At 52.7% G+C, this 26,295-nt stretch overlaps 1 long non-coding RNA gene across 1 annotated transcript; it reads right to left on the reverse strand.

Moving 5' to 3' along the window:
• Positions 1-390: 390 nt before the first annotated feature.
• On the reverse strand, positions 391-6,398 carry LOC144167621 (uncharacterized). The gene is made up of 3 exons (XR_013322068.1): positions 6,222-6,398; positions 3,084-3,175; positions 391-1,573 (listed from the first exon to the last, which is right to left on the reverse strand). It is a non-coding gene; the product is annotated as an uncharacterized LOC144167621 (long non-coding RNA).
• Positions 6,399-26,295: the final 19,897 nt, after the last annotated feature.

Below are 26,295 nucleotides of genomic sequence, written 5' to 3' on the forward strand. Positions count from 1 at the left end.
AACTCTCCCGTGAAAGTTCGCCCATTACATCATTAAGAAAGACGTAAGACTGTGTGCGTACATTGTACAAATCAACTTTTATTTTCGGAGTCAATGCTCCCAGGACCAGACCTGGTGAAAGACCCCGTGCCATCGAGGACTACCCCGCACCTCCACCACAATTTGTCACGTAGGATGGGACACAACGGTAAAGAAAGAACTTTTATTTAGGGCGAACTTGTGCCCGAACAAGACGAGAGGAAACGAGCAAAGGTCCTTGCGTCTCGTTCCTCTCCGAGAACGACTGCCTGCGTTCGTGGCGTGATCTCTTGCGTGATCTCCCCCTCGCAGTGCACGTGCACTCGCGCCTCCGTTGGTGAACACAGACAAGCTCGCGCTCCCGGTGCCGAGTTTGCGCTGCCGGTTGCAGCCGGTTCTTGCGCGTGCAACGCGGCCCACTTTGCGACATCTCCGAAAGCATGCGGCGGTCACGTACCACGAGACACAAGGGGTGGACAGACCCATGGCTTTAGGAGCTTCGCCCCTAAAAGAATTCAGGAGGCCGGAGCCGTTGCGCACCTATTGCATCGCGCTCCCAGCCACGCGCTGTTGTCGGAGGTGTCAGTTGCTGATGCCTGCCAGCGTGCGAGGTATGAACTTCCCGGAGGCACATGGAAGTTATCTATACGTCCGATGACGAAACAGACGCAAGCAGCCCGGCCTGTCGGAGTGGCACGAGGGATGCGCTCGTTTCTTGGCCCAGTGCCTTGACGCGCACTCGTCTAGCTCTGTACCCTGTTTGTACACGGACGCTGGGTTGGAGAGTTGATGAGTGACCAGCCAGAGGCGCCCTTGTGCAATTTGCAGGACTGAGCGTCGTGCAGACATGGCCGACTGCGACAATCGGACGTCCGGCCCCTATTGGGCACTCGCGATGTCTTTACAGGAAGTGAGATTTTCTTTCGTGAAAGGCTTTGGGAATGGTCACCTAAAGTTGTCAAGCTACGGTATTGTAGTGAATGAAACCACCACGCCAGATTAGTTCATCTTAATGTTCGTGCGTTATCCTACGTCGAGGAATTAAGCAGCTCTGATGTTTGCTTTCTGCGGGCACTTTTATTCAGACTATCTGCTATGGCCCGTGATATGAACTTCAAGGATGCATTAGATACGCAATGCAAGCCACATAGCCGGCGGTTTTGTCGGTAGCACCGATACGGCACCTGCGTTCTTATTGTTCGCGAAACGTCAGGTTGCTGCACATTGCGTGCCTCAGAAACAAAACACAAAGAAAAGAACCGGAACTTGCGCAGAAGCGAAGGCTGCGCATGCTCACATATATGCACAGAAAAGCAGGGAGCACGGCGACGGCAGCGTCGGTGTTCAGAGAGCGATAACACCGGTTTAATTTCAGCACACGCAGCGCCGATCTTCTCACTGCGGCCGCTTCTGCTACTCTCGCCCAGTGGAGCAGCAGTCACACGACGTGGGAGGAACGATCACGTAATGCGTGGTCCAGGCCCGTCCGGTCCAGCCCAGCGCAGCGCGCACGCACACGGAGGGCTTGATCGCGAATGGACAGACCGGCTGAACTCTGAAACATGAAAGCCGAACACACGTCCTGTTTGACAGCGATGATATATTGAAACGCACAAATTTTCCCCAACCGTTTAGAGACCGGCGAGAATGCGCCGCCCATACGGCGGATTCGCTCACGCTGCCGTGGGCATATTGCCCATGAAGGGCTACTGTTGTGATCTGGTTGCGGCTTGTTGGAATCTGTTGGCTGCCGCTGCAAGCTTGAGTCACCGACAGAGAGACGCCCACGCGGAAGGCGCACGTACTGGTGGCTCTGCCACAAAACACGAAAGCGCTGCACGAAGACTGCAGCACGGCGGAGCGCTGATTCGTAAGAGTCGCATCCAGCTGTACAGAATTTCGGAAACAAGCGACCGCGCCTAAAAAGCAACGCTGTCAAAGCTATTATATGTGATTTTCTACATGTCATCCAGGGAAAGTTAACTTTGACATCGTTGCATTCAGGTCCGTTAACAAATTTTCGTTTGTTTCTGAAATTCCGTTCAGGTAGATTTGATTCATTTTGAAAAAAAGCTCCTCAGACGTTCCTTATTGATTTCCAAACGAATGCCACCTTACTTATACAACATGGCATAACCCCTGACAGAGCTCGCCCTCCGAGCCGCAGAGGGAGGGAGCTGCACGTGGCCCGATCCATCGCCACCCGCATGCTCCCCCGTTCGGCACGGCACGGCTTTGATCAGCCGGATGAAGCGCGCGAATGGCCCGGCCGTGCGTGCCCAGAGCGTATACGCGGCACGCAACGTGGAGCCCGCATATGCGCAGCTGGATTCATTGATTGCGGCCGCCGACGCCCACGAGCCCCGCTCTTCGGCGGGCGCGGGGCTGTGTGCAAAGGCCGCAGCGGCCGGACACGCGGCGGCGAAGGGGAGGAGGGCGCGGGAGGAGGAGTGCGGCGTGGGCTTCGCCGTTGATTGTAGGCGCTCGGGTGCGTGCGGGCCTGCGTGCCTGCCGACCACGACAGCCGGTCGTGCTGCTGCCGCCAACAGAACGCGGGGCGCCTGCGGGAGCCTGAAAAGCGCTCAGCGAGCCGCCGCGACCTTCCTCGGAGCGGCTGCCGCGCACGCTAACGCGCTGGGGCTGCGCTCCTCGCCTGCGCTGCGCATTCTGACGACGGTGCTGCGACACGGGAAATTGTTTTCCAAGCTCTGTCGCGATATGGTTCGACTACTTCGAAACTTCGAGGACTTTTCCAATAATTTGCGCGGCATTGCAAAGTTGGTGTGATATACGGAAAACTTGATTGAGAACACTTATATCATTTCATGGTGAGAGCCTAAAATCGTTGCGATGGCAGACCTTTGTTTATTTATGTTCATGACACAGGAGTGGACTAGCGCATACCAACGCTTCATCGGCCAGCGGTAGGGCCAGGCCTAGCGCAGCACCTCCGACACGCGAGCGGCAACGAGTGTTGCCTCCTCTTCCTCCCCTGCTACCAACCTACATTGCAATTACCGCAACATTAGCAGGGTAGTTCCTCGAAACAACTCATTCTCCCTCACCAGTAGCCCCTCTTCCTTGGAGATGGCGGGCGCTTCTACGTGCTTCCACGAACACATTACTCTCGACCCCGGTGGGTTTTCCAATGCAGCACCTGCATACATAAAAGGGCGTGCCTTTCGATCGTGAGTTCAGAGTCCGCAGCCTCTTTTCATTCACCTCGCGTAAGAAACGGTTATGTAATAAAACTGCGGAGAAAGCAGTTTAACGACGCCACTTTGCTTGTTACCAACTTGTTGGTGCGGGTCGCGAAAATATTCGGTCCAGTAAATTAGCTCAAGGCTAATGAAAGCAAACTTATTTCGCGTACGCTGCAAATCATTGTGCAGCTTTTGTTTATCAAGTATACTCGGCGCACGATAAAGATCCCCAGGTGGTCAAAATTAATCCGAAGCCCTCCATTACGGCCCGCCTCATCGCCTGTGAAGCGGCGGCGCGTTGAACCCACATTCAATCAAATCGATTGAAAATATAATCACACGAATAACGCAGTACAGTTTTTTTGACGGGTTCTATTGCGAGGCTTGGCGAGAAGGACCTATGTGCACATAACGCTGGCAGCGCACCGACCCGCATCGGTAGCAGGCCCGCGGTAAGTGTTCGGCAACGAGTGAAGTCCAAATGAAATAAAATAACTGACGCAAAGTCATGGGGTTCAACAACACCCGGGGATGCCGTGGCGTACAGCGAAAATGAGACGACTTCGTGCCACACAGCCTTGTAACGGAATATACATTTTGTTGTGACCAAATCTACTTAACTGAACATGAATAGTACATCAATACTAGAGACGTACAGAACAGTGCGCTTTCCGCGTTCAACACTTAACCGCGCTGCCCAAGACCGCCGCGAGAAATAGTTCCCATTCCGGGTGAACGCTGCTGAGCACGAGGTCGCGGGTTCGATTCCCGGCCGCGGCGGCCGCTTTTCTGATGGAGGCGAAAAGCAAAAACGCCCGTGTGTACGAGATTTCGGCGCACGTTAAAGATCCCCAGGTGGTCAAAATTAATCCGGAGCCCTCCACTACGGCGCGCCTCATCGCCTGCGTTGCGTCGGCGCGTTAAGCCCTACAATCAATCAATTCCCGGTGAACAGTTAGGCACGCGCCTTCCGTACGGTTGATTTCCAGACCTCGCGCAGAAGTTTGAAGTTTTTGTGCTTTAGATCAGCGATTCTCAAATTGGGATCCGCGGGCCGCAGGGGCCCGCGAGGGTATTCTAGGAGTCCGCGAAGCCCTACCTGAAATTCTCTCTCTTCCCTCTTTCTTTTTTACTGTTTGCCAAATATTTCTGGCAATAGAAAAATGTAGCTTCGCTGCATGACTTGTACGTCAAGTTTCTCCACGTAGCCCAAGCTTTAACGTTCGGCCTTTGCCCAGCCCGCCACCTATGCGAAAAAGCCAGATACACAAAAGGCAGTGCACAGGTGTTTGGTTTACGTTGGCTGCAAAAGCAAATTGTTTGACAATATGACACGCTTGAATCAGCATAGACGTCAGACACAAAAGTCTGGCATTGACTACGTATGCGGGCGACTGTAGCTGCAGGGAAAATTGCTTGACATTAGGGCGTGTATAAGAAGCATAGCCCATAGCGGGGTCCCCCATCACTTTTGCAAGCACGAAGGGGGTCCTCCGCGCAATCACGGCTGAGAACCACTGCTTTAGATGATCGCCTGAACGGCAACTCCGCTAACTGAGGGCTGGTGTGACAAAACCAGCCAGCCAGCTGCAGACCGGGCTGTCTGGTGACTCACGCTTCGGCAACACTTGCGCAAGACCCGCAGTGTAGTAGTGCTCGAGACCAGTCAAACGTGAGGTACGCCCAAGGACGTCTCGCGCGCGTTGCCTCACCCTTCCAAAATTCTCACCCCTGCGCCCAAAACGATTGGCGGCGTACGCACGCCGACGCAGTTTCCGCATTCTCTGCAACCAAAAACAAGAGAGCACACGACGACGGAAATTGATTTGACGCAATTCCGGGGATGAAAAGCAGTCAAGAGGAAGCAACGGAAGAAGACAGCTACGGCCGGAGAGAGAACGAGCGTGAGGGCCATGCCGAGACAAAGATGGCCTCACTCGCTGTCTCCTCCCGTTTCTTCATTTCATAACCGAGTTTTCTCGAACTTCCAATGCGAAGGTACACAACGAGGCCGGGGGGGGGGGCGCCAAGGAAGCGAATCAAGGAGGTAAAGGTGCGTACCAAGAAGGGCAGCCGCAGAAATGGTAGAAAAAAAGAGTGGTGGGAGAGAAATGGAAGGCGGGAGGTTCCGTGGCGAAGCTTTACGCCTGGAGAGGGGTGTGTGACGAGGAAGCGGAACGTGAAGGTAAGGGCAAGCAGCGGGGCCTGTGGCAAGGGCAGTCGAATAAAAGGAGACATCGCGCCGATCTGAAGAGGAGGCGATGCCGTTAACAGCAAAAAGAAGGCGGAAAGAGGGAAAGGATGAAAAGAAAAGGAGCGGAAATTAAGGACGAAAGCGAAGAAGGCCCTCTATCGAAGCGCGAAACGAACGGCTCCCGTCTCTGCTGCTGCAGTTGCTGCTGCTCTCGCATGCACAGAGTGGGCGCCAGCATCAACAGAAGGAGCGAACGGCGTGCGCTCGGTATTGCTAATCGATTGCCTCGCGCTTTTCTTCGCGACGCCGGGTAGATTCGTGCGTGCTCGCCTGTGACGCCCTTGTTCGCGCCCGTCTACGGCATCGAGGGACCCCGACGTCGACGCAGCTCGCGATTAGCCAAGAGGCCGCAGCCACCACTTTTTTTTTCTTTTTTTTTTCTCAAGTTCCGAATCTCAACCGGCCTGCGAAAACCCGTTGCGTCTACTCCCTCGCGGTAATTTTATTTTTGTCATGCCGTCGTTCGGCGCTGACTGGTTCTTTTTGTAATCCAATAAAGTGAGCTGAGGCGCCTCGCGAGAAAGCCCCCGCGCTCCGGAAACCCCGCTCCGCCGCCGCTGTTTCCAAAATATCACCTCTGAGCCACAAGCCCGTAATGCCTCAACTGCAAACGTCTTTTTCAAGAACTGCGGTGGACTGGCTACCCCTTTTCTACGCGTGAATTCGTCATTTCTCTTCTTCGTTTCTAAGTAGTTCACCGCAAAGGCAACGCTGTTCTTTTCCGTAGGATAAGGTTGTCTGCCTACCCTTTCGTACGTATGCGGTGTCGTCGGAAGCCGTCCTGCGTTGGGCCGGCCCAGGCCGCCAGCTCTCGGCGGCGGCGGTGGCGTTCCATTTGTCGCGCTAATCTGAGCCGGCGGCAGCTGCAGGCATGCGGAGCGGCGCTGCCTAATTTGCCTCGAGCGCTGTTGAAGCAAGCGCCGAGCCAGCACGCGCCGAGGAAAGGGAGGAGGAAGAAGAAAGTTCGCCGCCTCGCAAACTGCGTCGAACTGCGCGCTGCGCCGTTTTCTGTGCGCACGGCTACCGACCCGCGAGCGCTCGCCCGCCGCGCTCTGAATAGCGCGCTCGCGCGAAGCTCTCCCACGTCGGCCCTACGCTCATTCCGGTCTCGTTCGCTCACTGTCGTTCGACCGGTCGCTTTAATAAGTCGCAGCTTTCTAACCGCAGGCAAGGCGTAAACTCCCGATGTACCGAGAGAGAGAGAGAATACGCTTTAGTTCATCATCATCATTATCAACAGCAGCAGCAGCAGCCTACTCAGGACCACAGCAGGACGACTGCCTCTCCCATCTACCTCCAACCACTCCGGTCCTGCGCTGTTCGAGTCCACAGTTTACCCCGAAATTTGAAATTGTATTTGAGCTTTACAACTTAGGACTTTGTGACACATATATTTATCGCGCCGGTTGGCTTCGGTCGCTTTTCGGAACGCATCGCTTAGTATACGACGCATGCTTTCTTGAAAACGACTTTATCAGCTGGGGTCAAGCTAAATTGTAAAAGGCGCCGTAAGTTTCCCGGCGGGGTTCATTTATCATGCGGTCTCACGTGGTCGTCTCTGCGCGCAGTTATCCGTGACGTTTTTGCGCACGTAGCCAGTCACACGAATTAGCAGGAGACGTCAACACCTCCGGAAAAGAACTCGCACCCCCCGCAGAATACTAAGCCAGATGCGACTGGACCGATGCATGAACAGAGCGCGCCGTATACCATCCTACGGTTTAGAGAATTCGCCACTCGGGAAACACGCCGAATCGTCAGCTATGCTACCAAAATTTGGAGAATTGGGAGAATTGGTGGGTTTCGATGGCAAAATTGGACTTCAGATCTGTTCGTCACTCTAAATGAAGCAAAATCAAGCATCAAATAAAGCTTCTTTCCTTTTTTTGTTTACTCGTGTACCAACGCGAAGTTTGAAAATAGTGGCTGCCGCAGTCAAAAGCCTCCAATCTCAGAAACTGCGAAAGTTCACTGCTCTCAACGCCGTGTACTACTCCGGAAAGATTTTGGGCAACTAAGCTGCAAAGGACATCTCTTGTGAGAGTTACGCCAACATTGGCTACTGCGATAACAACCGACTATACAGGATTTGGCATTTAAGTAGGCTACCTAAGTTCAACAGAGAGCAACTGAAGAGAAGGTGGATGTGGTTGACGTATTTCCAGGGTACAAAGTGTAGCATCTTGCCCTGCCTGGCACCATAGCTCAAAGTAGTCCCCAATTCCTGCTCTAGGCCTTGTTACATTCGGGAAGACGTCCCCGAATCGGGCTCCATCGACTCCGTCCTGCGTGGTAGCGGGGTGAAGAGCGGCCAACAAAAATTGCTGCCTTGGTGACGACGACAAGAAGCCGAGGGCAAACTTAACTGGTTTACTGCATGGCGCGAGGTGAGCCAAAGCAATATAAGAACAATACCGTTAAGGGCGAGATTACAGCGTGACTCGACAGGGCGACAGCATGGATTCGCTGCTGCAAAATGAATGCGATCTATCTACCGAAAGGGTGGGTTTATACACAATAGCCGTAATGGCTGCGCGCCTTTCCCAATGCTACTGTGCACACGGCCCAAAAATAGTAGAGACACACACAACACTCCAGAGTTCGTGAGAGGTTGGCAGTAGCGGCACTCGTTTAGTGTGAGAGATGGGCGAGAGGAGATCTCGGCTGCGGCATCCGCTTCCCCATGACAAGTCGCTACATGAAGATCCGTTCGCAGCCGTCAAGTTTGAGTCACCGACAGCGTGGGCCCGCGCGCCGGCCATTCACCAGCAAGCTGAAATCTGTCGTAGCAGGCTTTCTTAAGCGTGAACCGCATGGAGTGTTTTCTGCTCGCGAAAACGCGCCGCGCACGCCGCAGCCGCACTGACGCTGCCGCGTAACCACCCGCACGCTGCGTGCGCCGCGGCCGGCGGCGGCAACATGGCGGCGGCTTCGGCAGCGAAGTGGTGTCGGGAGCTCGAGCGACCGCTTCTAAGCGCTTTCTAAAATTCCGCTCAAGGCACGGACGAAGTTGCTTGTGCGGTAAAGGAGCTTATAACGTGGGTGAAAACGGTACTATAAAACATCATCCGCGCGGCTAGTGAAAGCGCCCATTCAATATCTGCTGGGGTGGTAAGCCTAAACATCCCCGGCGGAGCCAGCCGTCTGTCTCCAGCGCTTCGAAAACGCCGCCATGAGACGCGCGCCTCCCGATTGGCGCAAGTTGCCAGGCTCCTCCCACTGCCACGCGCGACGCGCGTCAAAATCTGGCCAAGGCAGATGCTGCCGCCGGCGCGGAATAGTCGACGCGGGCGTCGAAAAAACGCACGCTCATCGCCGACGCGCATGAATCGCGTGCAAAAACGCACCATGCGGTTCACGCTTTGCACCGAACCGGAGCACTGCAACTTACAGCACGCGCAAAAAAATGTAGCTCCGCGCCGAATTAAACAGCCTCCACGCGGCTGGTGCTTTCAGTTCCTTTTCTTTTTGGTGCCTTTCCATTTCTTTCTTTCTCTCTTTTCTAGTGACAGTTGTACACGAATAGCTACGACAGCATCGCGTGGTCCACCACACAATATGGAAACTCTGCCTGCAAAGGATGCATCTCTGCACGTAGACTCGTAACGAGGGAAAGCCGACTTAAAAAACTGAGGACACCAAAAAACTGCCTGTAAAGGGTGCATCTCCGCAAGTAGATTCATAACGAGGAAAAGCCAACTTAAAGAACTGCTGACACTAAAGTTTAATTTTTGAAAATTGACATGATTCGCCGCATATAGGTGCAAAGATGCCATCCTGCGATTATGGGCTTTAACCTTCGCTTGGGACCAATTTTCAATTGATATTATTGCAGCAGTTTCAGAGACGGAGAAGCGACGCGGGTCAGTTTCTCGGTGGCGCGAAACTCGCTTAATTAAAGGGCGTGTAACATAGAAGCTTTCCCTTGGTCAAACTCGGAGTGATGCTCTGTTTCTTCTATCTCAGTGACTATGCACGGCAAAGATAACAACAGACAATCAACTTTTTAACGCGAAAGTGTTTTATTCCGAAATGCACAAACATATGAGTGATGTCATATCCGTCACGGAAATGATGCCAGTACAACGACGCAAGCGACCTGTAAAGGGTGCACTTCTGCACACAGGGCCGTCTTGCGGAAAGCAACCTTTTGAACTAGACAGTACGTTATATTTAGGGTTGTTCGTTTTCGGGTTTTAAATTTAACACGAAAGTGCCAGGATACACCAGGATACACCAGGAGACACACCAACCGTTGATCATCTACTCTGCACGTGCACGGTACTGCAAGCACAGCGCATCTCCTACAAATCCAGCAGCGTACCGTGTTCGCAGGACTGACTATGCCCGCCCGCAGCCACAGCCAAGCAGGTGTCCGTCTCATTGTGGGACTTCGCTCGCGCCACCGGCGTTCATTTGCGCATGTAAACGTGCCCCGACTGCCATGACCCCGCCCTCCCCACCCACCCCACCTAGGCCGAGTCGCCATCCTCATGTTAATAAAGTTTCTTCTTCTTCTTCTTGCTTTCTTTACTCCTCCTCTCCCGCGCATTTATCTCTTGGCTTTCCAGCGGCGGTAGCGGGAGGGGAGGTAAAGATGGACGGGGCACTAGTTTCAGCCAAAAGCTGTAAATTCAGATCACTGCTCATGCCAGCGAACTGCTTTCGGAGCAGAGCGCCCCGCGCTGTACTCGCAGCCAGGCCAAGAAGTAAAGCGAACAGGATCGTAAAAAAGGAACCTATCGTCGCACACGCGGTAGTACTCCGACGGAACCTCTTCCCGATCACGACGAGAGAGGGAAAAATAGAAAGGGAGATGGTGTGTGTTTGTGTGTGTGTGGGGGGGGGGGGGGGGGGGGGCGTTGCGCGCAGCGGCTTGATCTATTGTCTCCAATAAATTATAGCCAATCCTCAGCGTTCTTGTACGGGAATAATGACTGCGATGTTCAGCCGCAATCTCGCAGCGGGAAAGTGAATGAAAAATAAGTGCAGTGCTCTTTTTTCTTTCAGGCGTTTGCGTGTGCCGTTATTTTCCACCCTTTTCGCACTCCGTTTCGTAAAACGCCAAACGTCTCTGTTTTACGAGCGGCGAGGGCGTTGCAGTTGGTCGGCTGCTCGTTTCATTCCTCTTTGTTGCCGCGGAGCACCCGTAGATGTTATTACAACTGCCCCAGACACTGTTACAGACAAGGTTCTGTTTCTGGCGGACAGAAAACGTCGCTGCGGTGAAGCCCGCCCATGCGACCGCCGTCCACTTAAGCCAGTTTCGTGCCTTCTTCTAGGAATGCTTGTAAACGCATTCGGCCATCTGTGCGTCGCAGTGGCGAACCTACTCGAATTCCAGCACGCCCGTGGCGGCAGCTCGCGCTGCTGTGCCTGTTGCCGCGACAACAGATTTCGTCATCGTTCTCAGATGGTTTTACGCCTTTTAAGATTTTTCTAGAAATTCCGTGTTCCCCCCTTACGTAGTTGACACTAGGTGGTGTCTTATCAGTCGTGCTGTAATGCGGCTGGTTGGTGTGTCAGGTTAACCCGGATTGGCTTACGGCCGTTCTCTGCTCACGGCTACATGTCCACGACCCGCGATAAGGCGGGAGGTTTTGGTGCCCGTTTCTGTCACAGCAGCGCCGCAAGTGTCACCCGGAAAGCCACTGCGAAGTTCCCTAGTACCAGACGCACCGAAAGTTTTCCGCCCCAGGCTGCCGAAGTTTCCTTCAAACACGCGTACATGCTACGACGCGAAGTTTTGAATATTTTGCTGTATTATATTGTGCAGGAGGAGAGAAACAAAGCATATTCGTGCGAGAAAGAGATTTCGCCGCGCGCCAAAAGAACGACCTTCTGTCAGGAATTTTATTAGTGAAAGCATTTCCAAGGAACCGCTAGCGTTCTTTTCTTTTTTCCTATTCTGGACTTTGTCCCGGAGCGTACGCAATCTCGCTAGCCCGTTTAGGTTTCGGTACACGCTAACCTGATATCAGTGTGTGCCGCCGTTACCGGGGTCTACACGTCTGCAGCGAAAAAGTTGGCTGCAGCCAGCTAGTCTTTTCCCGTTCTTTCTCTTTTCACCCGCACGCAAAGACGACTGCCGACTGCGACCGCGCAAGACTGCAGACAAGGCGACATTTTCGCCCGAGCGTCGTAACATAAAGAACAAGCGAACCGGCGACGACGCCGCCGCGGTCACCAGCAGAGCAACCCGGCGCTCCGGAAATAAAGAAGAAAAAGCCAAGCGTTGGTCGGCGAGGCTGCAGGATATAAGGGTTCCGCGGGGATCCCAGAAGAGCCGGTGCAGCAGGAGCCCGACCGCCGCTGTCGGGCGTAAAAAGGACGGCCGCCGTCACGGGCAGAGGCGGCAGCAGCAGCAAGAAGAGAGGCGCACTCTCGCTGGCTGGCCGGCCGACCGTTCCTTCCGCCGGTCTAGACGGCAGGATCGGCCAGGATCTCCTCGAGCCGAGAGGGGAGCAAATACTCGACGGATGGCCATCGCCGCCGGCACGACCGAACCAAGCAAGAGATATAAAAGCGAGGCACTCGCGAAAAGGAAGGCCGCGGAGTCGCGCAGAAGCGTGCGGTAACAGCGACTGTAAGAAGGAGGGGGGGGGGGCAGCATCGACCGGCTTGCTTTTGCTTGACTCTCCGGGGAGCGCGCGGCTGGAATTAAAAAGAGGGGCCCCCACCACTACCACGGTCGCGCCTCCGCTTCGCCTCGCAACAACCGCGCCGCCCAGGAACCCCTTTTTCTTGCTGTTGCGGCGGGGCTTCCGGTGGCAGCGTTTGACGCGCTCCCGCCGCGGGTTTGCCGTTTGGTGCAGGCGGGTGCGACGTCGGAGGGAGGAAGCTACACTGGAAATCGGGCCTGCCGAGGCTGACGTGGTTAATTGACAGTGCTGGCTTGCAGTGCTCGAATCAAACACGCGTGCGCGGGTGAAGAGATGGGAGGGGACAGAAAAAGAAAGGATGACAGGTCTTGGCCTCGTTCGGTGACCTTTCTTTAGCGACGGAATGGTGAAAACGCAGCTGCAGACGACTTCGCAGACATCTTCCTCTGGGGACCTTTTTAGCCTGAGGAAGGCTGGCCAACGCCATACTGTGTTTAAACGAGCGCAGCGGAGAATGAGAGCCCAGTGTGCTACCGAAATTTTAATACAGACCGAACGAAGCCGACTTTATTTCATTATGATGTGGCTGTACGCAAGTGTGCTTTGTTAGTTGATCAGGCTGCCGTGCATTTATTTCTCGTTCTCGTTCGACTGATGGCTTCTATGTAAGCGAAGCAAATATTGGCTGAAGCCCCCGCCCCCGCCTTAGTGTTTTATTCGGGCGCGTTTAGTGAAGCTGATCTCCCCGACTTTATAGAAGGAGTCCTTCTAGTTTACGCGGTTAAAAACGTGTAACGCGTTTATGCAAACCTAACTTTCTTACCGCGCCAAGTGTCACATTTTCATGATCAGTAATTATTCATGCTAAGCAAGAGTTTGCATTCGCCTCCTATTCCAGATACATGAGCTTCCAAAATAGCATGGTCGTGCTGGAGGTTAGTCCAAACTCCATTCGTTTGCGCGTACCAGGTACGAATACTCATATCGTGCCCTCCTATCGACACGACTCCACTATGAGCGTCAGCAGGATTTCGTCTTGAGGAGGTCAAGCTGTTGCATTGTGGGGGAGAGAAAGAGGGCGGGGGCAATTGTTCAGGTGTGGGTTGGGGGAAGGGAAGTGCCCTTTTTGCACCCCCTGCCGACGCCCATGAGCTGTAATATATCACAGCAAGCTTTCACGTATTCCTGCTTAATGGCAAATTACTGATTTTTGAACGCTCATTGTGAACGCCTAACTTAAGATTACGACAGAGAAATCCCAACAGCCGTCCATCCAGTGAAGCCCGCGGCTCGGTCGTGTACTAGCTCTTTCAGCCTCCTACAGAGCCAAGCTTCGAGCCAAGCCGAGTCGCGTAGCCGGATCTGTAGGCCGAACAGCAGGCGGCAGGCTCTGTCCGAGTCAGTTTGCCAGTCGCGGCATATTCTTTTTCCTTTCCGTTCCCCTGGTATTTATTCTCGTTCTTTTTCCCTGTCCCTCGCTGTCGGCCGCCCGTGCTTGCTTTGGTGACGAGGGCCTCGTCGCCGCCTTCTCGCGCGGCTAGGCCGGCTCGCTTCCCCGCCGCCGGAGCCGGAACGAAAATATTGACAATGCTCGCAGCCGGTCGGGCCCCGGCGTACGAGCGAGCAGGCGAGGGATTTTATTGCTGTCGGCTGCCTGTGCAACGAAGCCTGCCTGGTCGCTCGCGGCACCGTGCTCGCCGCAGTGCGCTGCGCACGGCGCTCACCGGGAGAGCAATTTCTTCCTTTCCTTGGTACCCACCGAAACGAATGGTTTCCCAGCGCTTCGGGTGTGAACGCTTAATTTTCGCCTTCAAATTTATATTTGGCCCCGCCAGAAAGGAAACGTCCTAAAATCAGAGGGTTTAACAACAAATGTGGGACAAATTAACCGCCAAGTACTTCCAGTAGCGCGAAAATTATGAAGAGCGTTCATAAATGAGCGCCAACAATTGAGATGTGGTCTCAACGGCGAGCGTTTGCTTATTGAGCGCACTTTCGTACGAAAAGGACGATGGAAGAAACGGAATAATCTCTCACAGGTGACCAGGCTTGTTCTCGATGTATGTATGCAATAAATACATACATTTCATTTTATTTATTTCATTTATTTTACCCTCAAGGCCAGAGGCATTACAGAGGGGAGCGGGTTACAACACAAAAGAACAAATAATACAATGCAGCAAAAAAGGTAGTTTATAACAGGTCTATGTGGTTTCTAAAGTAACAATGTTAGCTAAAGTTATGCGAAACTGTTGATGGTTTTCAATGGCGGCGATTGGTCCGGGAAGGTGGTTCCAGTCATATGCTGTGCGAGGCATGAAAGACTGAGAACAAGATTTTGTGCGACAGGACATGATTGAAACTTTATGACGGTGATCAATGCGGGCAGAAACATATGAAGGCGCAGAAACCAAGATGGAACGCAAGTAGGGATTGTGATAGTATATTCTATGAAATAAACAAAGACGAAAGTGCTGACGACGATGGGCGAGCTGGGGCAAATGCAAGGTATTTTTCATGGATGTTACGCTAGATGCTCTACTGTAATTGCCTGTAATAAATCGCGCAGCGTTGTTTTGAACGAGTTCGAGAGATTTGATTAAAATTTCAGTGCCAGGATCCCATATTGGTGCAGCATATTCTAATTTAGATCTTACCAAGGATGTGTACAAAAGTGTCTTAAGGGAAATAGGAGCAGATGAAAAGTTACGGCGAAGGTATCCAAGCATGCGGTTGGCGTTGTTAATTATTTGTTCAATATGCAATGCCCAAGAAAGTGACGATGTTATGTGAACCCCTAAGTAGCGATACGACGTTACGGCTTCAAGCGGGACGTTGTTGAGATGATAAATGGCTGGAGAAGATGAAATCCGTGAGACACGCATAGTTTTACATTTAGTAGTGTTTAGTTCCATGTGCCACTTCTTACACCATGCGGATACCGCGTCAATATCATGCTGAAGCATGTTAGTGTCGTTATCGTTGATTATTTCGCGAAAAATAACGCAATCATCGGCAAATAGGTTAATACTAGAAGAGACACAATCAGGTAGATCATTCATATAAATTAAAAAGAGAAGGGGGCCTAATACCGAGCCTTGAGGCACGCCAGAGTGAACAGGGCTAGGAGATGATTCTTGGTCATTACACGTTACGTACTGTGAGCGGTTCAGAAGAAATTGTTCTATCCACAAAAAAGTGTTACTGTCTATGTTAAGTTGGCTAAGTTTGACGAGAAGGGATTTATGGCATACTTTATCGAACGCTTTTGAAAAGTCAAGAAAAAGGCAATCTGCGCATGAACCACGGTCAAGAATGGTGTTAAGATTATGAGTGAAACAAAGTAACTGCGTTTCGCAAGAGAAAGTCTTCCTGAAACCGTGCTGATAAGGCGAGAAAAAAGAATTTGTTTCAAGGAAAGTTGCTAAGTGGGAGTACAAGATATGTTCTAAGAGTTTACATGGGATGCTGGTTAACGATATGGGTCGGTAATTGTTAGGCGAGTCTTTTTTACCGGACTTATGGATGGGCACCACCTTCCCGACCTTCCAGTCAGCAGGGACCGTGTGTCTGTCTAGTGACTGCTGAAAAATATGAGCCAAAATAACCGAGGAATGCAATACAGTGTTCTTAAGAAATTTCGCAGTGATAAGGTCAGAGCCGGGACTTGATGACACTTTCAATGATTCAATAATTTTGGCAACACCTTGTGGATCAATTATGACAGGGTTCATTGGCGGGTAATGATATTCGGTCTCACAGGAAGGTAAATCGTGAGAAGAGGTTACAAAATTTTGAGAAAATACACTGTTAAGTACGGATGGACAGTCAACATTCGGTATAGAAAGGCCACTGGAATCGACTAGCTGTATAGTGTTACGCTCTGGGGGATTAATAACGCGCCAAAACTTTTTAGGATCGTTAGTAAGCATAGAGGGCAATGTATGTTGAAGATAATTATTTTTCGCACGTTTTAACTCGTCAACGTAGGCGTTGTTAGCGAGTTTGTAAGAAACCCATCGTTGGTCGGAAGGAAAGCGCTTAGCTGCCCTGAAAGAACGTTTTTTACGATTAGATAGCCGTTTAAGGTGGGTGTTGAACCATGGTGCATTTGGGTTAGAACGGAGACTGCGCAAGGGAATGTATTTGGTTATCAACTCGTGTACTTTATATTTAAAAACGTTCCAATTCGTTTCAATCGTTCTTTCGTCAAAGTGCTCTAAGAAAGGGCCAATAAACCGGGAAAGTTCGGTGTTAATAATGTCAAAGTTTGCATTGCGGTAATCACCTATTTGTTTGGTTCTGCTGATCGTTTTTGTGACAAGGGTTCTAACTTCAAATGAGATAAGCAGGTGATCACTAAGTCCTGGTAAGTACGATACTTCAGGGACGAGTTCGGGGTTAGTAGTCAGGACTAGATCAAGGGTGTTAGCGACTGCATTTGAAACTCTTGTTGGCTCGAGAATTAGTTGGGACAATGAGAACAAAGAGCACAGGTCTAAAAATTCGGTACATTGTGTAGAGGACGGGATGCATTTCGGAGGTACAGCAGTCCATGAAATTGACGGAAAATTGAAATCGCCTAATAAAAATAGCGAAGCATTTGGGTGACGTGTCGTAACAAAATTAAGCGCATCGTGCAATTCGGAAACAAAACTAGGAGGATAAGAGGGAGGGCGGTAGCAGACCCCAAAGATGCATGTGCGATACCCAATTTCTACACATGCCCAGACAGCTTCAAGCTCAGACTGAACATGAATGACGCGTGACGGTATAGATTTCCTTATTGCGAGCAGTACACCACCGCCCTCGCGTCGATAAATATTAAAACTTGACTGATGCAAAAAAATTTCGTGGTCATGAACATTTGAATGCAACCATGTTTCTGTTAATGATATTGCCGCGAACCATGCATTGGGTTTGTTTATTTGTGTTTTGCTTTTACCGCCCGGCTGCGCCGGTCTGTGTTATCTCCGTGCCAAGGGAAGCGCGTGTTCCATTCTTTCTTTCTGAGCCGCATGTGTTATCTGTTCAGATAGGGAGAGCACTCCGATCTAACGTGAACATCCCGGAATAATCTTCTTGCATCTACAATGTTCTCGATGCGAATCGACGGTTCCAGAACCACGCGCGCCGAAAGATAAAAAGCCTGCAGAGCAGACGCCGGGGCATTCGATTCTGCGACGCTCGCCGACGCACGTACGTCACTTTGTTGACCGCTGCTTCGCCGCCTCTGTATTCTTTTCAGTTGTTAGGGGAGCACAAGTTCGCTCCAATAAACTTGTTTCTTTTCCAAACAACTGCTTCGTCCTTGGCTACGTGACAATATTATGTCGGCGTTACACGTATCAATAGCAGAGGTAAGAGGTTCACGTTTGTTAATGACACTTCGCGTGTTCGCAAGAAGTATGGAAACATTTGAGGCTGGTGAAACAAAACCGTCTCCCCTCTCGACTTCCTATGGTGAGGAGTTGCGTGATGATGGTGGTGAGGCGTTAGCAGACCGAGGATCTGAGTCTTTCACGCTATCTGTCTCAGCATCATTGGCAGCAGCGTTGCGTGACGGGACCGATGCAGCAGAGTTTGAAGTTGCTGTCGGTCTCCGCATCATACGCAAAGTACTGATCATTTATGAGCAACGTTTTGTATTTTAGCGTAAACTGGGGGGAATGCGGTTGACGTTTGGCGAATTCCAACAGTTTTTTTCTAGCGTGTCGAGTTGCTGGGGCGAAGTCATCCGAGGCCGAAATGCCGTTCTCTTTAAGTTTGGGACGCAAAGAGAATATTTTTTCCTTATGTTTGAAATTATTTAACTTCATAATTACGGGGCGGCAATTCGCCTCAGAAAATACGCCCAAACGATGCGCACGTTCAACAGCATGGGAGGGGAATTCGCTGCCTAGTGCTGAGGAAATAGCCGCAAGTGTTTTTTGTTCAGTTTGCGCCCATGTTTCGCGCGAGTCAGGAATGCCGTGAAATATCACATTATTTCTCCTAGCTCGATCTTCAAGATCGTCCAGCCGGCAGTTTAAATTTACGTGTTCTGACGTCAAACGCTTAGTAGTTTCCTGGATAGAAGCAAGGTTGTCCCCTAGAGCGTCTATGCTGTTAGACTTGACTTCAAGGGTTTCAATACGTTTGAATATTTGGGACAACTTTGCGTCAAGTGCCATTTGGTTGGTTCTAATCTCTGCCTGACCTTGTGCCAATTCCTCAGTTCGTTTCTTAATATCTCTTAGCATCTGAAGCATTTCACTACTTTCCGCTGAATTTTCAGCTGCCGCTTCGTTAGCTGAATCGGAGCGAGACTTCGATGGTTTAGTGGGACCAGGGTTGGTCTCGATATCGCCTGAACGAAGCAACATACATCGAGAACAAGCCTAATCACCGGTGAGAGCTGTTTTATTTCACAGCAGAACTGCTGATGAAGAATGACGTCGAAGAGTTCCAAAGTTCCGGAGCAACGTGTTCCGACGAATAGCATTACAGCCTGTAAGGGTTCCTTCACTGCAAGAGCATTCATAATGAGAGAAAGCCAACTTTATGGAAGGCGGTATGGTTGGGTTAAGGTGACGTAGAAACTGAATGGTAAGATTTCAACTCATCCCAGCTTGTCGGGGTTATCGCGGAACGTTGCGGTGACGCCTAACCCTACCGGGAGATTGACAATGTAAACCGAACGCACGTTACCTAATAGAATTATGCAGAGCTATTTCGGTAAACAGCTGTTTGTGTCGGATGACTCCGATGTTAACTCTAGTTGTCGCCCCAGTGTCGCGAAGCCCCCGTTCAGTTTCATTTTTCTATTTTGCAGCATCCTTGCTGGGTCGCCAAGCCTTGTTTTTTTCTAAGAAAGGCATGCGGCGTGCGCGCTGACCGACCAGAAGACGTGGCTGTTAAGGTGAGACATCGGCCCAGCTTGGGTTTCAGCGCTGCCGCGGCGTTCCACAGTCCCAGTGGCGTCTGCACTGTCCGCTTTCGGGCTCCGGGCTCTCGATGCAGTTCAGACGACCTTGCTGTCTTTTCCACTGTTTACTTTAGTGTGTTTTGCCTGTATTACTTTCTCTGCGTCAATAATTCTGCAAACGCGTGTTTTCGGGTTAAATCCTTGTATCTGTGTTTGATTGGTCCTATTCACTTTGGCGGGAACGTGGCTGATTGGTGTATACAAGCGTCTCCCGATGGGCTGCAGAAAGTGGGGCCAGAATGCGCTTTTTCTCCACGAGTCCTCTCAGCCGGGTTCACGGGGGAGAGCGAGAGGGCAGCGGGCGGCCTGCACCAGGACTTCAGAAACTTTGCCGCCCTAAGCTGTCGTCGGGAGACCGCGATCCAGTTAGCCATGTCTCGTTAAGTACTCTTAATATTTTCACTGTCTCTCTCATTTATGTAAGCACTGTATTGTTTCAAGTTCGTATGTGCTAAATGTCCCCAATGTCATCCGTAAAGTTAACCAGTTAACCTTAAAACCTCTTTGACATCTTGAGTTCTTCACTGCGATCATCATGCTATATCGTAGCGGCAGTGTATTGGACTAATTTCGCCGTTACATCAGTTTACTGGAGTTCACGCCCCGAGTTCAACAATGGTGTAAACTAGGAGATCACAAGCAAAAAAAGAAACGGTAACGTCCGTAACACCGGTTGGCGAAGCAACGAATCCCCATTTACAGGCCTATGCAAAATACTCACGGGAAGGTGTCCTTGATAAAGGAAGTCCCAGGGTCCCAATCAACAAGAACGGTCGCTTTTAGATGCGACGCATCTCTTTAACTCGCCTTGTCCCTCCATGCATGCATCCGGCGTCCATCCGCACGCCTCCCCCCCATTCTCCTCGCCACGCCAGCTGCGCGGTAACGCCGCTCTCACCACAGCGACATCTTGCGTTAGCGCTCGCTCCCCTCGCCATGCCAGCTGTGCGCCAGCGCGCGTTAGCGCTTGGTTAACACATGCGCATGCGCTACTCTCTCTCATTCCCCTCACCGTTAACGCGCGGTACATATAAACGTGATAACTGCGCCGCTCCGCTCAGTCGCTCCACCGCCGCCGCTCCGATGACATCCGATGACCACCGATGATTTGAATGGAGACTAACAGGTCTGCTACCGCGATGGTCGGCGCAACCGTAACAAGCACCGCCCAGATGCGTCGCATCACCCCATGGTTTCACCCCGCGGAAAGATGTGGTCAATTTTTAATGCACTGGAAATGTGATTTTGCACCTGACATCCCCCCGCTCCCCCACTTTCTCTCTTTTCAACAGCCCGCATTCGCCGCGCCGTTGCTACCGCGGTTACCTGACGGAAAACGTCACGCCATGGTGAAGTTGTCAATAAAGGAGTGGCCTCGTGGATATAAGACGTCTATACCTGCGCACCGTACTACATATAAAACAGAGAGTAGGCATAGCACTCACTAGAAAACTGTGTATTCACGAGTTTGAATTGCGCATATATCTGCATATATAATCCCCGCCTTTCCAAGCTCCCTCCACGCAGCCTCCACGTATCTTGATGATAAAGCAAAGCATTCGCTCGCATTGAAGTGCCGCTACAACCGCAACTGCTATTTCGATTTAACAAATTCTGCGTTTCTAGTCTACTCAATGAGACGCAATAAACACTAATGGCCAATGGTGATGAAAGTTGTCTTATAAAGCTTCCTCCCTACATGGAAAAGTAAATAAAAAACGTGGGATCAGTTGAGGAAATGCTACGGAATTAAAAACTCTCCAATATGAGGGCGCTGGCCGTGTGGCCGCACGCCACCGGAAGACGCGGGACAAGCGGCCGCGGCGACCTTCGCTCGTGGCCCGCGTCCGGCGTGTCGACGAACGAACTGGTGCGCGGGTCGGGCGGCTACGAAGTAGCAGCGGCCGCGGGGCCCACCCTCGATTGCCTCGTCGGCGGCTGTTGCGGCCGGGTGCGAGGGGCGTGCGCGAGCGAGCGCGCCCGTCGGGGCGGCCGGCTTGCGAGTTGCACGGTCGAGCGCGCACGCGAGCTCGCGTTGTCGCCGGTGGTGCGTGCCACCGTGCGTGGCGTGCCCCGGCGGCGCGGCGGGGTCGCCCCTGGTAGGGCGCCGCTCTCCTCTTCACAGATTCATCCGCTTCTCTCTCCTCGTCGGCGGCGTGCCCTCCGCCCTCCGGTCATGCCTTGCGCGCCTCTTGGCAATTCCGACGAAAGGAGCCGCCGCGTCTCTGCAGGAAAGCCCGCTGGTTCCGCGCGGAGATAATGTATACTAAAAGTCAATTATGAAAGCCACCGCTTTGTGTTTCCTTTGACGGCATGTGCGGCAGATGTAGGCGGCAAGTGTAATCGCACTTGCGGGGGAAGTGTCGCTAAAGCGGCACAATGCGCTGCAACGCGGCCCTGGTCCTTCCTCCCCTCACCTTTTCCACGGTACATTAGGTGCGCGGTCTGTGAGGAAACCCAGTTTTTTTAGCCGCGTCGTGTACGTCCCTCTGGTGCTGGTGTCGTTTTTCCCGGGTTCTTATGCGTTTCGGCAATGGGATTGGAAAAACCGCTGGACCTGGCCGTTGGTGAATGAAGCGAGAATCGCCTGCGTCTTTACTTGGGAAAGTGGTCGCACCTTATAAAAGACTGGGCTAGCGAAGCTTTACTGATATTTTCGTAATTGCGCGAAACCAGGATCCGCAGTAGCTTCAACATCGAAGACTGCCATCAGCCTGCTCTGCGCGCGTTTCGAAAATAGTGCCGTGCTTATCTTTGCCTAACGAAAGGCTGTCTCCATCCATCCTTCCAAACTGGAGCACTTACGCGGCAAATTTACTGAGGAATCACTGGACGTCTAATGTTAAATTTGTCGCGGAGAAATTGGCATCCCTCAGCCAGATTTCTCATCGCTAAGAAATCGCTTTGCTGATTTCGCGCTTCGTACTCAGGCGATAACTCAGTAGATACTATTGCGGTAGCACGTGGCTACTGCATATCGCCAAGCACGCAGCTTAAACGTGCGGCTTCTGCGTGAGCAAAGGTGAGCAGAGGGCACCGAAGACACAACTACGCCATAAAAAAAATCCGCTTTTATTGTTTTGGGGGTGAAATAGCGTCAACACTGTCCCTTTCGAGCAACAACTGAAGGCGTCGCTCGCTAATTGAGTTGTGTCGGCTGTCCAGAGGGAACTAAGCATACGAACGCGCCACCGCGCCGACAACTGCAACGCGAGCGTCTCTCTACTGTCGCTTGCCCTCGCTTCGCCAAGGTGTCAAGCAGCGCCGACCTGAAGCATCAGTAATCAGTCCCTACAACGGAAGCCCAAACCTCCACGCAGACATCGCGCCGCTTTTCGGAGAAAGCCTCGTCCGCGCCGCATACCACCAGTCTGCGCGCCGCCCGCACGTCTGGCCCAGCTCCCACCGAGCGACCACCGAAACGGGGCCACGCCCTTATCGGCGTGCCGCTGAGCGGTCGAAGGGGAGGGAGACCGTGGGGTGGGCGACACGCCGCTACTCCGAGCCATTAGCGTGCCTTGGGCGAAGCGCAGGACCGCAGAGAGCGACGTGTCGCTGGGACTGCTGCCGCGGCCAACGTTAGCCACGGCGGCGTATTCTTTCGCAGGCACGGTTACACCTCTGCGGCAGCGGCGCAAATATGCCCGAGCACGCGCCCTTCCGGTCGGCGTCTCGCATTGCAACAAAGGCGCGCGCGCCCGAAAGGTGCAACAACCGTCGCCGCCACGCACGCAGTGTGCGGTGACGGCGCGCCGTCACGAGCGCCCGCCGATGATCCGATCTGGGCTGCCACTATTCAGCTGAGAGCAGGCCTGAATACGCTTCATTACCTCGTCGGTGACGTGTTTCGTAAGGGTTCAAGCGTGCTATGCGGCTGCGCGTCGGTTTGTTTCATCAAGCTCGTACGCACGCTAGCCATATTTGTGACGGAAGCTCGCGCCGACAGAAATAAAACGGGACCATTTGGGCCCGTGAGAGCCTCACAGGAGTCAAAAAGGGCCGTAAGCACAATATAAGCAGGAGGCTGTAACATATTGGACGAGTAAGGTGTCTGGGATGCAAATCTGTCCTGCTCGAACACTGCTGACGGAAATTTGAGAACAGACATCGATGGCCATTTTTTTGTGAACTGGTGTTTGTGACGCAATAAACCGTGATAGTGGTTCGACGGATATTGACGGAAAATGTGTTTGTACGAAGAATCATCATAGGTCGTTCATGCGACGTTTACGCGCCGCAATGAACCGTGGCTCTTATGATCGGGCTGCTGACCCGGCACACCCAAGCTGGGACGTCGGCGCTATCTTAGCGCGTTTTCGTCGCCAGCCCCGAGGGGGCTCGTGCAATGTGCGACTCCTCATCGAAGATGGTTCGTCAACCCTGCGTCATCCCCGCACTTGCAAATCTCTGAATGAATGACGACAGCAGTGTGACAAAGGAGGCCACTTCGGCAGCGCTGATCGTGAAATCGGTGATCGGCGATCGTCGTGACTCAAGTACTCAGGAGGGCGCGCCACTCGGATAAAAAGACCTCCTCTCAGCGGCGCCAACGCCTTCTCTCCCTCGTGGTCGCGTGGGCAAGCAACCAGGACGGCTTCGAGCGTGGGCCAGACATTTGTAGTTGAATTCCCTAGAGGAACTACAGGGAATTTTGCTTGAACAAAAACGCGGTGTGGTATGTACCTGGCCTTCTTGCCTGAACAAAAAGGCCAGGTACGTAACAATCATGTCATTCTTATTTTACCCAACAGCATGGTATTGAATGGCCACACTCATTTTCTTGGTGCTCTTTGGTCCTAGATGCCCCGGCGCCAAAAAACACGCCTGCACAAATACTCATAAAAGAAACGGGAGCTAAAATTCCAGCTTAAAGTATTCGTCTCCAAGGCACCAACTCAAAACACCTGCGCTGTTTCCCTCACCACAAAATATTCTCTGATTCCTGCGTGTATATCTTCAAGTGGCTGGTTCTCTCTCTCCCTCTGTCTCCTTCTAGCGATAGCTCTAAATGAAGTGCTACAGCAGCTTCGCGTGGTCCATCGCCCGGTATAGAAACGCTTTCTGTAAAGGGGGCATCCCTGCATGTACAATTATAACGAAGGAAAGCCAACTTAAAGAACAGCGGAAATTATGTGACTAGGTGAAAAGCTTCACACGACACACTACAAGGTCAGTTTACGTTACCGTTTACCGTGTTTACGGGAGTCGACTGCGCAGCGCGAGTTACCGCGAACGGTAACTTACCGGCACAGGCTTCACCGTCACCAGCGGCTTCCGGTAACACGGTAAATGGTAACGATATGCTAAAACTGCCTAATATTCCCCATTTAATGTACCGCTTTTCCCCCGTTTCCTTTTTCTTCACCTTCTCACGGCACGTCATCGAAACGCGCTTCCTTACGTCGTGCCGCCTCTGTGCCGTGAAACAAAAGCCAACGTCACGGTTTCCGGAACTATCTCGGGCGCGGCACGCCCTTTCCGTGGAATGTCAACTATACAACCAGGAAGGTTCGTCGACCACTGATTGACTCCAGTAGTTGTAAATAAGCGACAGTGGCCGTTACGAGAGCTCCGGACAGTCGCAGACGTGCCCACGGATTCGGCTTTACCTCACGCATGGTCAGGAATCTCACTGCTGTTCTCGTACTACTCTGAGGCGCAGGGATTCGTGGTGTCCTGAGTCGTTGGCACAGCCGCTGATGAGGCTACGGAGGATGTCACCCACAGCGACACGGATGGGGGTACATCGCGGAACGGGGCTGCTTCTGCTGCCCCGCTTTGTGGGAGTAAGCGCGGGCAGAGAAAAACGGCGAACTGTCGCTATCTCGCGGGGCGCAGACGCCGTCGTTTCATGCGCGCTCCACGGTGCGATGTAGATGAAAGCAATGGGGTGCGGACGGACAAGGCCGTGGAAGATATGAGCGGGGGGGGGGGGGGGGGGGGTGAAGGCAGTCGGCCGGGTGGCGAGGCGCCGCGAGCACTTCCGCCCGCCGCACCCGCATCGGGGTGGGGATCGTTGAGGGCCTGGAAACCGTTATCATAGCCGCGGTGCCGGAGACCGTCGGGCGGGCGTCGTAGCGCCTCGACGCGACTCGTCGGTCATCTTGTCGGCCGCACGGGTTTCGTTGATTAGTGTAGCTAAATGCTGTGATTGATTAGACCGAACTGACCTTCGTTATAGTTTCACCTTTGCAATTCACACGCAGTCATGTTTCCTGAGTACAAACCTCGAAACCTTTCTTTGTGATCGGGTGCTGCCCCAAAATCATTTCTGAGTGGTCTGACATCTGGCCATTTTTTCAATTTGTGCAAGTGTGTGTCCCAGTATAGATGCTCATGCAAGCAGTTCGTTGCCCCAAGCAATTTTCCCAGTTTGGCTGCGGGTTAAAACGTAATATAGTAGCTTTCATGACATGTACCGGTGCAATTGACAGCTGTGAAGAGTTCCTGCACTTCACAATTCTTTTCACCAAAGCATGTGTGATTGAAGCGAAGAATAAGAATGCGGCAACGTCTCCAGGCCCATCGGCATCGTGTATCTGTCGCATTTTCTCGGTTCTAGTCGCGTGTCAAGAACTCCGGTGTCTCCGCTCGATTACCGCCCAGGCCCACTGCACGCGACTGCTACCAGTGCATCGACGCCAGGACATTTGTGTATTCGAAGCCAGGGCCAGCCTTCCACAAAGTCACATCCTCGACAGAACACAACTGTAGCAAAATCAAAACAGACAACGCAATGGTAACCGCTGTATACCCGCTCAAGATCGCCGTGCGATGAACAGCGGAGTTGAGAACCCACGGACGCAAACGCGTGAGTTGAAGGACGGAAGACGCGGTACGCCGCTGCTCCCCGCGGCCCTCGGCGGCTTATCGCGATTCCGCGAGCACGCGCGCGCCGCGCCGGTGTGCGTGTTCCGGCGAGCCTCTCTCCGCGCTGGCATCGCGGCGCGCATCGCTGCGTCGCCGCCGACCGGGCGGTCGTCCGTGCGTGCCGTCTCCGCGGCCGACGCTTCGTGCCGTGCACTGGCTCGCTGCGGGGCGTTTTCGGGGAAGTCTGCCGCCGGTGCCGATCTACCGCGTGCTCGTACCGATTTTCTTGCATTCTTTTTTCTTCTTTCTCGTTCCCGCTGCGCCTCGCCCCTTTGCGTAGCAGCGCTGCGGCGTCGTTTCCGCCCGCTTCCCCGCTGCGCGGCCGCGAGATGGCCTCTCGTGCGTAGTTCCCAGCTCGATCGTCCCTGGCTGTCGTCCCGC

This window comes from Haemaphysalis longicornis, unplaced genomic scaffold, assembly GCF_048455015.1.
Source record: "Haemaphysalis longicornis isolate Haplotype H1 unplaced genomic scaffold, Haemaphysalis longicornis Haplotype H1 scaffold_2, whole genome shotgun sequence".
Taxonomy (NCBI): Eukaryota; Metazoa; Arthropoda; class Arachnida; order Ixodida; family Ixodidae; genus Haemaphysalis; species Haemaphysalis longicornis.